This window comes from Poecile atricapillus, chromosome 24, assembly GCF_030490865.1.
Source record: "Poecile atricapillus isolate bPoeAtr1 chromosome 24, bPoeAtr1.hap1, whole genome shotgun sequence".
Classification (NCBI taxonomy): domain Eukaryota; kingdom Metazoa; phylum Chordata; class Aves; order Passeriformes; family Paridae; genus Poecile; species Poecile atricapillus.
The window spans coordinates 2139817-2152952 of record NC_081272.1 but is presented as its reverse complement, the minus strand read 5'-3'; the positions used below and the strand labels follow the sequence as shown (position 1 = coordinate 2152952).

Genomic DNA, 13136 nt, shown 5'->3' with positions numbered 1-13136 from the left:
GCACAAACCCACATAACTTCTCATCCAGCAGCATCTACAGAGCTGGGAAAGGCCTGCCTGGTACAATACACTTAATAAGATTAACTTCAAGTACTCATAACCATCTCTGAATCTTTTTTTTTTTTTTCAAATCAATTTTGCTCATTAGGCGTAGGCAGCTTTAACCTTCACATTCTTCCTAACACTATACCCAAGAGCCACATGGCTACAAACATATCCCTGCTGGCATGAAAATTACAGAGTATTGTGTGTTTCTCTGCATCCTGTTTGATAGAGGGCACATTCCATTCTCCTAACAGAGTAGAAGGACATCTGAGTCAGCTTTGCAGGAACACTCCTTGGATTGCTGTGAATTTTTCTGGCTAAAAGATTGGCTCAGCCACACAGAGGTTTCTGTGCAGATCCCTACAAACCCTGCAAAAAATTGGGATTGTCACAAAGGTCCTCCCAAAAAAACAAGCTCATGAACTCTGTAGCACAGACAACTGGCTACTCTTGTGACTTTCTCCCTGGAAGAATTCATTCAGTTAAGTTTGTAAGTGCTAAAAGGAAAGCTTTTCAGCTCCCTTACAGCTGCCACAGGAGCAGCTTGAGGAGCTGCCATAGCTACTGCCTCTCCTGGACTGCTGCAACTCCCAATCCATCCACATCCAATCTGTCCATTTCTTGGACAGAAATGAAAGGACATGCAGGCAACCAGCCTGTGTGTGGTACCTGTGGAACCTAAATGTAGGCTACTAGAGCTGTGCATTCAACATAAAAATATTCAGGCATTCCCCACAGACAAAAAAAGTCTACAGCACTATCAGATAATCACTCACCTGATCCCAGTGTGTGAATGGCCTCTTGGAGACTGCAGTGTCATCAATGACACAAAGAGCTTTAGGGTACACCTGTATCAGTATGTGAGCCTGACAGATGTGAGGTCTGTCCTCTGTGCCAAGGCCACCTGGCACAGAACAACCCCTGCCCTTTTAAATCTGCCTGCCTCCAAACATAACAGACCTTGATAACTTCTGAGACACCCCCAGAAGATGCCTGGGAAGATCCAGGCCAAGCCATGCCAAGAACTGTACAAACATAAGGCAGCACTGATGTGATCACTGATCCATGGATCTGCATTGTCCCCACTCCTTAGTACTAGTAGGGAAAATCTTTTGGGAACAGCTTAGACAGTCAATTTCAGCTCCATTTCAGGAAAGGTGCCTTGTCATTTCTACACACCTTACCTTGCACTTCCTTCTGCTCCATGCACACAGGATTTTGTTCTGAGCAGGTCCAGCAGGAACTGCACAGACCCCCAGACTGATGGCATGGCAGTACAAGGAAATAAAATGTGACATGAAATAAAAATGATCATTCATATTTCAGTAAGTGTCTAAATTTTAATTTTCCGTTAATCTTTACTAACGGCCCTTTAACTCAAAAATTCTAAGCAGACATCTAGGACTAATTACTCCGATAAAATTCAGTATTTAAGCATAAGCCCAGATTTAACTTCTGTCTTGTAGGTCAGCTTTAGAAATCATTAGCATTGCTAATGATCCCATTAAACAGAACATCCCCACCACTAGAAAGAAACATGACCATCAGAAATCTCCCAAATCAGTAGAAGTTTCACCCCAAGTCTCTGCAGAGTTGCTCTTGCTGAGGGGATCCCTCTTCAGGGCACATTGGGGTTCCCCCTGACTCATCTGTGAAGCTTGGCCTGGCCTGGCTAACACCTGGCACAACCTCACCAATGCAAATCCACCACTTGCCTTGCTTAGTGCAGATGCAGATAAAATTGCTGGCACGTTTTTAGGACCATACCCTGGGATAGAAGGGCAGCAGTACCTCTGCAGGCATGCTCAGCAGCCTAGCCTGCCCTGAGCTTGCAGCCTAAATGCAAAGGGCTGAACAAGCCTGCAATTAGTACCAATTCAGACTTGTGGAAGGGCCCCTGAGGAAGCCAGGGAATCTGACTGAGGTTACAGGTGCCACTGCTGCTGCTCTTGGAGCAAACCAGGGTTTAGACTTGAACTGTAAGCTCCCGGTGAGAGGGCTGTGTGTTAGGGGAGCTGCAGTGCCTGATGCAGGCACACTGGCAGGGGCAGCACTGCAGCAGCTCAAGCGCATGCTGGAGCTCACTGCCACTCTGCAGCTTTTGGACAAACATTTGTTAGAGATGTGGGAGAGACTAGCAGCATACCTCAGCTCAGCTGCCTGGGGAACAGCAGGGTTAACATCCCTATCATGAAAAGTCCAGGAGGAACCTGTCAGCCATTAGAAATTCCTCTGGCATAAAGGCTGACCAGCTTGGGTTACACCAGCAGCATCACTTCCAGCTTGAGCCAAACCTTTTGGCTGCAATTCACAAAATCCCCACGCTCTGAAGCAAGGCAGTGGGTGCTGTCACCAAACCAAGGTGCCATCACCAGCTCAGGGTCTCTTCCAGAGTCACCTGGTTGCCCTGTGGGAGCAGCAGCTGAAGCGAGCAAGCGTCCAGGACAGTAAGCAGGCAGGCAAGACGAGGCACGACGCTGCAGTGGGACGCCCTTCCATTAGCAAGGTACCCACGCAGCACAGGCACTGACTCACAGGCAGTGCAGCCAAAGCCTGCCTGATTTCTCCCCAGAGTCACGAGCACTGGGTGGACCGCGGGCCAGCGTCTCACAACCACTTGCGCAGGTAAACCAAGGCTGGCTGGATAACCAACACACCGTGAGTAATCTCTAGATCCTTCAAGGCCTCCCAATACAAACAGTTGGTAACTCTGTCCCCTGGCTGTACCACAAATGCTAATTGTGATCTTGGACTCCCTTATAACAACCAGCTTTTTTTCTCCCCTCTGAACTCCCAACCTGCAGCTTTTTTGTTCACTGCCAAGCATGAAGTCAAATGAAAGGAGGCATTCAGGAACTTATAAATCGCTCTTAAATATGATTTGCTCAATGAGGACAGCTGGCTGGATTGGAAGATCCTAACAGCAGTCTTTGTGTTCAATTTATTGCTGAAAATACCCTCAGGTAACAAAAAAGGTAAATAAAATAACATTTATAAACAGGAACATGCTGCCTTTGCGAGAGCATTCTTGTAGCTGTGGGAACTTTAACCTCCAAACTAACACTCCATGGACAATGGGGAGACTCCAAGACAAGCTGCCAAGATGGTGTTATGACACTGGGCAGCTGTGCCACTGAAAACTGCCCTCTTGAAAGCCTTCAATTTATGGATGAAATACATTCACTTGCAGGCTGGGCCTCTTGAAATGACAACAGGCATTTCACACACAGACAAACATTGTGCCAGGACCAGGGCAAGCAGGATATAAAGGTGAGGGCAGCTCATTGCCCTAGCAGGCAGAAACCAGCTGCATGCCCTGCACTGCATGCTGTGCTCTGGGAAGAGCTGCGAGGGCACCTGATATTCTCCATAAACCAGAGGTCCAAGGTCTGGTAACTGGCTGGGGCACTGAGCAGTCACTGTTGGGATTCTCCTTAATGCAGAATGGGATAGCAAAGGGATACCTGGCCTGGCTTCTGCTCCTTCTTTCCAAAAATGGGCCATAGTAATTCCCCATTTGCCTGAGGAAAAACTCCTCAGTGCTTGGGGATAAAGTGTCTCCTTTGACTAGGGAGGGCACTGAAACAGCAGAACAGCTGTAACTTCCCAGAGAGATCATCCTCAGCAGCCAGCTGCCACCTTCAGTAGGAGTCTGGAGTCAGAAGCGTGGGACAGGATTTCCATTAGGAAGGTCCTGAGCCATACCTCTTCCACAGACAAGGCTGAATAACACCAACTTCAAAGTTCTTCCATCTCCCACCAGCCTCTTGCCCATGGGACATGAAAGGGTTAAAGATACCACTCAACTCATTACTATCATGGGAAAACTTTGTTCCAAATTCTCCATTTCATGCTCCTAGAAAACCAACAATCTTGAAATACCTTGTATTAACAAGGCAGTTCTACAGGGCAGCCTGCATTTACTTTCAAGGCACTGGCTATCCAAGGTATCCAATGGACAACAGCCAGACAAATTCTACTGCTCTTGGAGCACAGGTATTCCTGCAAGCATTACACAAGGTGATAATGACAAAATCTGCAGGCTTAATGCCAAGCATTCATTTATCTGAATCCTATCCTAAATGAAGATCAGAGCCAGGAGGGCACACACTTTTCTTGCAGCATGTTTAAGAAATGGAGAGTGAGAAATAGAGCATAAGGCAGAACTGGCAGCAGAGGATCCCCTCCAGGACTTTTCAGGGCATGGCTGTCTGTGCTCACTTGCATTGTTATTTACGTGTCCTTTTTCCCCTTGTACTCCCTGGACTGAAGGAAGGAAGGATGTTTCATAGGAAGGAAGCACTGGCGTGGCTGTACTGAGACAGGACCCCACCAGGCTGCTCCTTTCTACAGAGGAGGGAAAGAAAAGGGAATTCACATTTTCTCTCTCATCTTAGTTAGCAGTAAGGGGATGAAGCTAGCTTCAGTCCAGCTCCGATTTCAAACAGGGTTAGTGTCCAAAGCTGGAGCAGGCTGCTCAGAACTGCATTAAGTTGTGAAAATCTCCAGGGTCAGAAATGCCCCAACCCCTCAGGCACTGTTTCCTGTCAGAACAATCTCAGGGAGAAAATTATTTTCCTTTATGTTCAGTCAGAATTTACCATGCTGCAACTTTCTGCACCTGGAGTGGGGCAATAACCAACATCAGTTCAGATTGATGGATGAATGGATTGAGAGCAGCCCTGCAGAGACAGACTTGGAGGTACTGGTGGACAAAAAGTTGGACATGACCCAGCAATGTGTGCTTGCAGCCTAGAAAGCCAACAGTGGGCTTTGGCTGCATCAAAAGAATTATGGCCAGTAGGTCAAGGGAAGTGATTCTCACACTGTCCTCATGAAACCTCACCTGGAACACTACATCTGGCATTCTGGAGTCCTCAGAAAAACTACAGCAGGTTCACAAGAAGCCACAAAAAAAGATCCAAGGGCTGTAATACTTTCGTGAAGAAGGGCTGAGAGAGTTGAGGTTATCCAGTTGAGAAAGAGAAGACTCTGGGGAGACCTTACAGTGGCCTTTCAATATATAAAGGTTTATAAGAAAGACACAGACAGACTTTTTGCCACACACTGTAGTGACAGGATGTGGGCACTGGTTTCAAACTAAGAGAGTAGGTTAAGACTGGATATTAAGAAGAAATTCTTCCCTGTGAAGGTGGTGAGTCACTGGCACAAGTCGCACAAAGAAGCTGTGGATGCCCCATCCCTGGAAGTACCCAAGGTCAAGTTGGATGGGGCTTTAGGCAACCTGGTCTAGTGAAAATAAACACCTGAATCTCATAACACTTCAGACACCATCTCACCAGTACTGAGCAGAAAAGAACAGCCTTCTCTTCATCTCCCTCCCATGCAGTCACTGCCATGTTGCCAACACTTTGCTGAGCCTGTCCAGCTTGCTGCTGCCATTCTTGTTTTTGCAGAGAGATGCTCTGTGTGCCCCATCAGCTCACACACAGCTGGGCTCCAAAGCAAGGACTGTGCTGAACTCCCAGCCACATGCCCCAGCAGTTGCAGCAGTCACTAGAGGCACACAAGGCAGAGATTACTAAAAAAAGAAAAAAGGAAAAAAAAAAAAAGAGAAAACTCACCCTGCTCTGCAAATCAGCTCAAAGCGTAGGCAGCAGGGGAAAAGTGAATGGAGATGATCTGTGTGTAAAGACTTGGGAGCATATTTCTGTCGTAAGACAGCCAGAGAAAGCAAGCTAGAGAATGGGGCTTATCACTCCTGCTGCTGGAGAGGGAAAATGAGGGGCAGGTGACCCAGAGGCAAGGTCTCTACCAGCAGCCTGTTTGTGGTCTATGCTCTGCAGAGACTACACCCCAGAGAGCCTCCCCATCTTCCCATCACTGCTGGGAAAGAGTTCCCCACCTCCACAGCTGCTAGTGCTCCACTGCAGCATTGTTCCTGCAGTCCCCTTCAAACACACAATTTCACAGCTTTCCAAAGCACTGCTGATACTCGCTGTCCCCGTCACACCTCTGACGCTGGTTACAGACAAAAGGAAAATACCTATTCCAAACTGTGCTTCTTGTTCCCAGTGCAAAACAGGTAACATTCAGAGAATTTTACAGCATATGCAGGCAGTTTACTACATACTAACAACAAAATCTCACACAGAAACATCAACACCCACGTTACACAGGATACCTTTATGCAAAGATATTAGTCACACTCAGCAACATTAAAAACAATTCTGAAGAACAGCTATACAGAATGGGATGCAGATAGAAGTGTGAGAGACTTCATTAGGATTTCTCAATTGCTTTAAGTTCAAATTCTCATCACAAAGCAGTACTAGTAGTTATTTATTATCATCCAGGAATTATTGTTTTCCAGTAAATACAGACATATTTCCAAATGATTCACACTACCTGAAAATTAATGTTTTTGCAGCTCTGTTCCAGATCCTAGGTCAGGAATCTCCATTCTGTTCCGGTAAATTCCACTAAGATATCACATGTAACAACAAGTTCTTAAAGAAGTTTCATCAGATTTTCCCTTTAAGGTAACCCACTGCACTCCCACGTGAGGCACAGGCACCTCAAAGACACAAGCAGCTGAAAGTGCTGCAGTGGAATCAGATGATCAGAACAACCTTGGAGCCTCTGCAGCCTCGGAAACATATCCTGTGATTTTCAAATCAATCCAGTGGGGAAGACACAAGCCAGTGCTGAACCTTAAGAGCCAGATAATGCATATAAAAGCAATTTTAATTAAAGCAATTTGGAGAATGAATGCGAAAACAAAGTCTGACAGATTTTGCTGCAACACGTACCAAGGGTGCAGCACTGCAGCAAAAGCTGTCACTCCCATCTGTGCAGAGCTGTGCGGCATGCAGCACGGGTGGCAGGGCTGACGACAGCAGGCAGCAGAACCACACTGTCAGGAGTCCTTGCTGCACAACCCACAGCTACCTTTCTGCAAGCTCTGCATAGCATGCAGCAACAGAGGAAAAGGTGAAAAGTAAGCATTCAAGGTAAAGAGAAATATTCTTGAGCTAATTAAAGAGTTGCTTGAGCTTATGTTCGTCTTGATCAGTCATGTAGAAAGACATTTTCAGCTTAGGATGAAGCTACTGTTTCTAGAGGTCAATTACAACACTGCAACACACGAGAAGTAGGAACATGGACCTTATGCTCTGTCCTTCCCTCGCACACCACCTTTACCTACCCTGGCACTTGCACTTCCAGTGCAGTGTACTTGCTGTCACCTGCTCCAGGACCCTCGGGGAGATGGGAGCAGTCAGTGGGAGAGCTGCTGTGTGTCACCAAAAACCACCTTCCTCAGCTGCCCCACAGGACTGCTGTGCCATGACACAGGTCAGGCAGCCCTCTCACATCACCTGCCTACAGCCACAGCAGCTTTCCTCTCCTCCTGCACAGCCTGACACATGAGCCCCAAGCTCCAGTGGTTTTGTAATATTAACCACCAAAGCCGAACCCTACCAGGGCTGAGAAAGCCTCGGTTCTCATCTCCTGCTGCTCTGCTTTCTCAGAGGCATGCAGTGCACAATCAAGGACAGCCACAACACTATTTGCAAGGGCTCTGAATGAAATCAGTTCTGCTACTTCTGAGCCAAAAGATCACAATTCCAAGCATGGAACACGGGGTTTTTGTGGCAAAAAAATCTTATTTAGATCAATGCCCCCTCCCCCCCTCCAGGCATCAAGTTTGCAAGTTGAAATCACAAACCTCAAAACCGGCTGAGTTAATGAGTTAATTCAATACTAAGTAAGGTTTGATACTATGACCTGGGCAGTACAGCAGGTCAAACTATGACTTAATCTACGACTTAAAAAACAATTAGCTAAGTAAATTCAGAACTATAAATGTTTACATGCAGGGGCTTGTCCATCCAGTACTGATTAAAAATCGTTAAAGCCTACACTTTCCCCTTTGTGACTGGAAGCAGCAAAACCACCACATTCCTCACAAACCAGGGCAGACAGAAAGGAGGAGTGATGAGGAAGTATCCACACTTGACAGTGCACATCTCCCATTACTTCATCCTAGAGCACCCAGAGCCCACCTGTCAGAAGTAGGCTCTGCCCATGGAACCAGGCCAGTGTGCCTGCAGCCAAGGGAGGAGGATGGTGAGCATGGCTGGGTTGTGGACAGCTGGTCTCCTGACAGGCAGGGCAGGGCAGGATGACAGCTATTATGCTGCAGCAGGCCAAGGAGCAGCCATACGGAAGTTTCCAGCTCACACAAAGTATTTACACACGTGAGAGCGGTGCATTTTGCTGGCCCAAGTTCAATACAGCTGCTCAGAGGCCAGATGACAGGACTCTGAAGTTACTTTGTGAGAAGGATGTTTGAGGCTTGCTCAATTCAATGAAGCTTTGACAAAGAGGGACAAAAATTTTGGGACTTAATAAATGTAGAAAACTTTCTACCGAAGTCCTCTAAACATGATTTCTCTACTCCTCTGCCCAAACCTGGGCAGCACCTTGCATGAAAAGGAGCTTTGCAAAGGTAGCACACCCAAACTCACTGTGAAAGTGTGGTGGTGACAGAGATCTCAATGCAGACAGCAACGCTTAGATGTTCAAGGGATGCTATCACTGCACAAGTGACCTCACAGATTTTGGACCAGATCCTCAAACTTAAGTTTTATAGTCATTTTCAGGTGGCCCTGAACTGCACCTGCCTCCTTCTAGCCTCATGCTCCCCTTCCTTGGCCAGAGTAAAGCAGCCCTGCAGCCAGGCAGGGAATCAGGGAGGGCTAAAGGGCGTGGGAGGGAGGCTGATGGTTAATTTTCACCCAGACCAACTCTCTGAACAAGGCTACAGGGAGTTTTTGTCACCTGGTGTAGGGCTAGAAAGGGCATTCAGAAGAGAAAGTGGTTAGGAAAAGGGGAGAGGCAAACCCACTCCTCCAGGCACAGTGCCCACCTGCACTGAACCAGCACTTCCCAGATCCATGACTGGAGAGGATATGAAAACCCATCTCACCTCCAACTTGACAAGATTGACAAGAGCAAGCAGTCACTCTCATCTGCTCACTGTCACACAGAAACAAACTTACCAGCTCATATGTTCTTATATCTCATACCTTACCAGTTTATGTGCTCTTATAACTTACCTGTGTATTGGCAACTTTGTTCCTAAGCAAAGAAATTATACATTTCATTCCTGGGATTATTGGTGTGGATCCTAAGCAGCTTTATTATGAGAAGAGACAAGGCTGCAGAGTAGGCTGAGTGCTAAGTATAACATAAAACCTCATTTTTTCTAAACACCCCCTCTCCTTTCAGCCCATCACTCACAGGGTGCATTCACCTTTCTGGACTGTGTTTCTATGAGAAATTCAGATGTTCAGGAATACAAATGTTTCATTCGCTGCACAACTACCACAAGAAAGCACCAAAATATTCTCAGCTTTCTTTTACAGAGAAGGAAACAGAAACTGCCTGTGCACAGCATTCATGCTTCTGTGCATGCTGCTGTCACGCTTAGGTAAAGCTGTGTGTTGCACCTGCATATCTTACTCCACCCTGGTGAGGGTTAAAGCACACAGGGCTGAGGCATCCTTACAACCCCTTATCTGCCAAGATTAGGGCCTCAGCAGGGGAACATCGCTGCCAAAACCTAAGACACCACCAGAGACACAAAAACATTAAGGCCTAAATTGCCACACTCTGATGGCTGACATCCAATGCCACGCTTTATATTTGATCATTTCAAAAACATTGGTTTTCAGGCTGCTGAATCAACCCAAACCCCACCGACTTAACGGGAATGGCATGCTTGGCATGCCCTCTCAGTCAGGGTGGTTATGAAGGCTCCTAAATCTGGACAGTTAAGGGCAAATGGTTTGTGGGTTTTCCACCAAACTGATTCTGTCACCAGCTCTAAACCCTCAAATCCAGAGAGATGTGATTGCCCCCAGTGTGTGAAGTGAGAGGCTGCAGTCACCACCAGGAGAAGGCTGCCAGCCCCTGGCAAACAGCTGAGCTTGGACAGGGAGGTTAATCACACCTTTGGTGGCTACGGATGGAAGAGGAGATCAAGTTAAAAGACTAAAGCCCACCAAAGATTCAGCCCATTGAAAGCAGAGAAAATAAAGATATGGAAGGACAAAACCAACCACCAGCTTTGGGAATGCAGGAAGTGCTGGCAAGCAACACCTGCTCATCAGCTGTCACCAAGCACTTGAAAACATTCATGCTTTCTACTTTATATGTGTGAATACAACCATCACCCAAGGCAAAAAGTCTGTGCAGCAGGCCTTAGATGTGTGAAGATGTATGTAACCATGCCATAACCATCATAACAAAGGTTCTCCATTCCAATGTGTTTTAAGGGCTCCCATGATCTGCAGAACACTAGTTAGTGTAAAACATATTACTGCTATGAATCATCACCCTCGTGGGAATCTTCCAATCAAAACGACCTCCTGAAGAGATGATATGCTTCATTTTAGTGTAACAATTGTATCAAAATTGTCCTTTTTTGTCATTCTGCTCAGTAATGCCAACCATATTTTCTGAAAAGCCTCCATGAGGAAAGAGGCCTCTGGTTCCTCACCAACTGCAGCCCATGGTGGGAAGAAAAGGTTTCATGGAGGACACACACAGCCTCAGAGTCCCTGGGTACAATACTCTGGTAAGGTCATGCTCAAAGATGTAATCATCCATTTGAACATACAAAATAATGTGGTCTAGACTGCAAGGCACACTGGGCTTTTAAATATTACCATTTTTTGCAATAGACACATTTGAGAGCTCTCTTTTCTAACACAAGTTATTTTTGCCTACAATTCCTAGCCTCATAGTAGCTTACTCTCAGTTGGGCAATTTCCAACTCAGAGACAGCCAGAAGGCTAGTGAAAAGGCTATGTTCTTGTAACTTATTTCTACTGCTTAGGAAGTCAACATTGGTCAGACTGGCCTGTACTGGAGTTTCATACATTTCATAGCATTATAAGGAAGCTGGGGTTGAACCACTTAGATCAGGAGATGCAGGGCTTAGTTAACAGGGACCTGACTACTCTTGAATTGTGCTGTTCTCCCACACTCCCTTTCCCCAACTCATTCCTTCCCCCAGGAACTTTCAGACACATATCCAAAAGAAACACAGCAATCAGCTCTGCATGTCCTCCTCCTCCTTGCAGTGTTACAGAGAGCTGGCTGCCCTGAGCAGCCCCAGGCATCCAGGCACGATGCAGTGAGGGGATCCCATGCCCAGGAGAGGTCTTGCACACCAGGCCCCTGCACAGGAATTGCTCCCTCGGGGCTCCTGGAGCCCCAAGGTGGGGGTGTCAGCCTGGCAGGCGCTGCCGATGCAGTCCTTAGTGCTGCAGAGCCGATACAATGGAGGAATTACACTTCTGCAAGTACCGCAGATGCAAACCAGCCACAGAGCACGCTGTCCCTGCAGAAATATGCCAGCTCTGGCTGCACGATCTGACCAGAGCACAGAGCTGCTGGTTCCGTACTCGCACAGAGTGTAACACCGGGGGACGACCCCCCCCATGTCCTGCAGGTCAGCAGATGCATACCTCTGCCATGAGGCTGTAGGCATGTGGTGACTGCATTTTTTCCCCTTAAACACGGAATGCCACAGACGAATCCAGGTTGTAAAAATCCCCCTTCCCACTGTCATCACTGTGGCGCTGGCTCAGAGAGGCGCTCACCTCACTCGATGAGCACCAACCCCAACACACGCGGCAGCGACCAGCACTCCTTCCCCCGATTTTTGTGGAATATTTCAACAGAATTTACGCACTAATTAAAATCCAACCCCACTGCACCTAACTCAGATGTGCTGATTAGTTTGGATCATCACTTTAACTTGCGTTTAACTGGTTTAAAGGCTTCAGATGTAGCATTAGAAGGGGGGAAAAAAACCGCAGATTTGCAATGAAAGCGCAATCACCAAGGACAACCAGCAAAGGTCTGCTGTGCCACTGGCTTCACACGCCACATATGGGACACCTGACAAAGCCAAATGGGATAAGTTTCAGAAATTTTCGAAAAAGGCATAGAAAAGTTTCACAATGCTCCATCAATTAATTCCCTCACGACGGGGGAGCAAAGAAGACTGAAGTGATTAACTTCTGAGCATCAGAAAAGCACGTATATAAAAGAACGATATTAATTATATTATAAACGTGGGCGGGCTGGGAAAGAAGGGGGAATTCAGGAAAAATAAGCAACAGGAAAGGGAGTATGTGGCTGCAGCAAGGGGAAAAAAAAAAATGCGTTAAGCGCCTGGAAACCTCCAAAATCTCAACCAAGCCCCAGCCAACAGGCTTAGGAACTTCCTTGCGGGCAGCTCGCGACAGCGAGGACCGGTGCGACCGTGCCCTTCCCGGGCGGGGACGGGGCCGATCTCCGCTCAGGAAAGCGGCTGTTCCGGTCCCGTCGGAAGGAGCCCGACGGCGGCTCCATTTCCGAGCGGGAGCCGAGGCCCCGGCGGCGCCTCAGGGCCGGGTCTCCCGCGGGGGGTCCCCGCCGCCGCCGCCGCCCGCGGCCAGCCCGGCCTTGAGGCAGCCGCTCGCCCGCACGGGAAGGGACGGGAAAGGCGGCGGCGGTCAAAGACAAAGCGGATGCCTCAAATTCCTCCCCGCCCCGCCGGTCTGCGGCACCCCCCGCCCTCCGCCCCTTCATCGCCCACCTCTGCCTACCTGGGCAGCAGGAGCGGCCAGGCTTCCCTCGCTCCCAGCCCGGGCTTGGGCAGCCGCAGCCCGCGAGGGGCTCCGGGGCTCGGGCGGCGGGTGCGGGCGCTGACAATGAGGGGAGGGACGCGGTACCGGGCGGTGCTTGACGTCAGCGGGAGCGGGCGGGGGCTGGCGGCCCGGCCCGGCCGCCCTGCAGCTCCGCCGCTCCCGCCCCCGGGCCTGGAGAGGGCGGGGAGGGCCTGGCCGCCATTTTGGGGGGGTCGGCGGGCGCTTGGGGTGGGGAAGGGAAACTTTCCGAAAGGCCCCGGGGAGGAGCGGGTGTTGCGGACCCAGCCTTTCCCGGGCTGCTTTCACGGGGGATTCGTGCTCCAGGGCCTGCCGGACAGCCCCTTCTCTGGCCCCGGCCCGGGGCTGCCACTGCCTCGGGGCTTCGGTGTCGGGGCAGGCAAAAGCAGGGCAGAGCCCCGC

General features: G+C 48.7%; 1 protein-coding gene across 1 annotated transcript in view; it reads right to left on the bottom strand.

Moving 5' to 3' along the window:
• The window catches only part of LUZP1 (leucine zipper protein 1), a 30099-nt gene extending 17312 nt beyond the window's left edge, over positions 1–12787 (bottom strand). The window contains exon 1 of the mRNA XM_058856721.1: positions 12675–12787. The gene's annotated coding sequence lies outside the window, so the exon portion shown is untranslated. The remainder of the gene's footprint in view (positions 1–12674) is intronic.
• Positions 12788–13136: the final 349 nt, after the last annotated feature.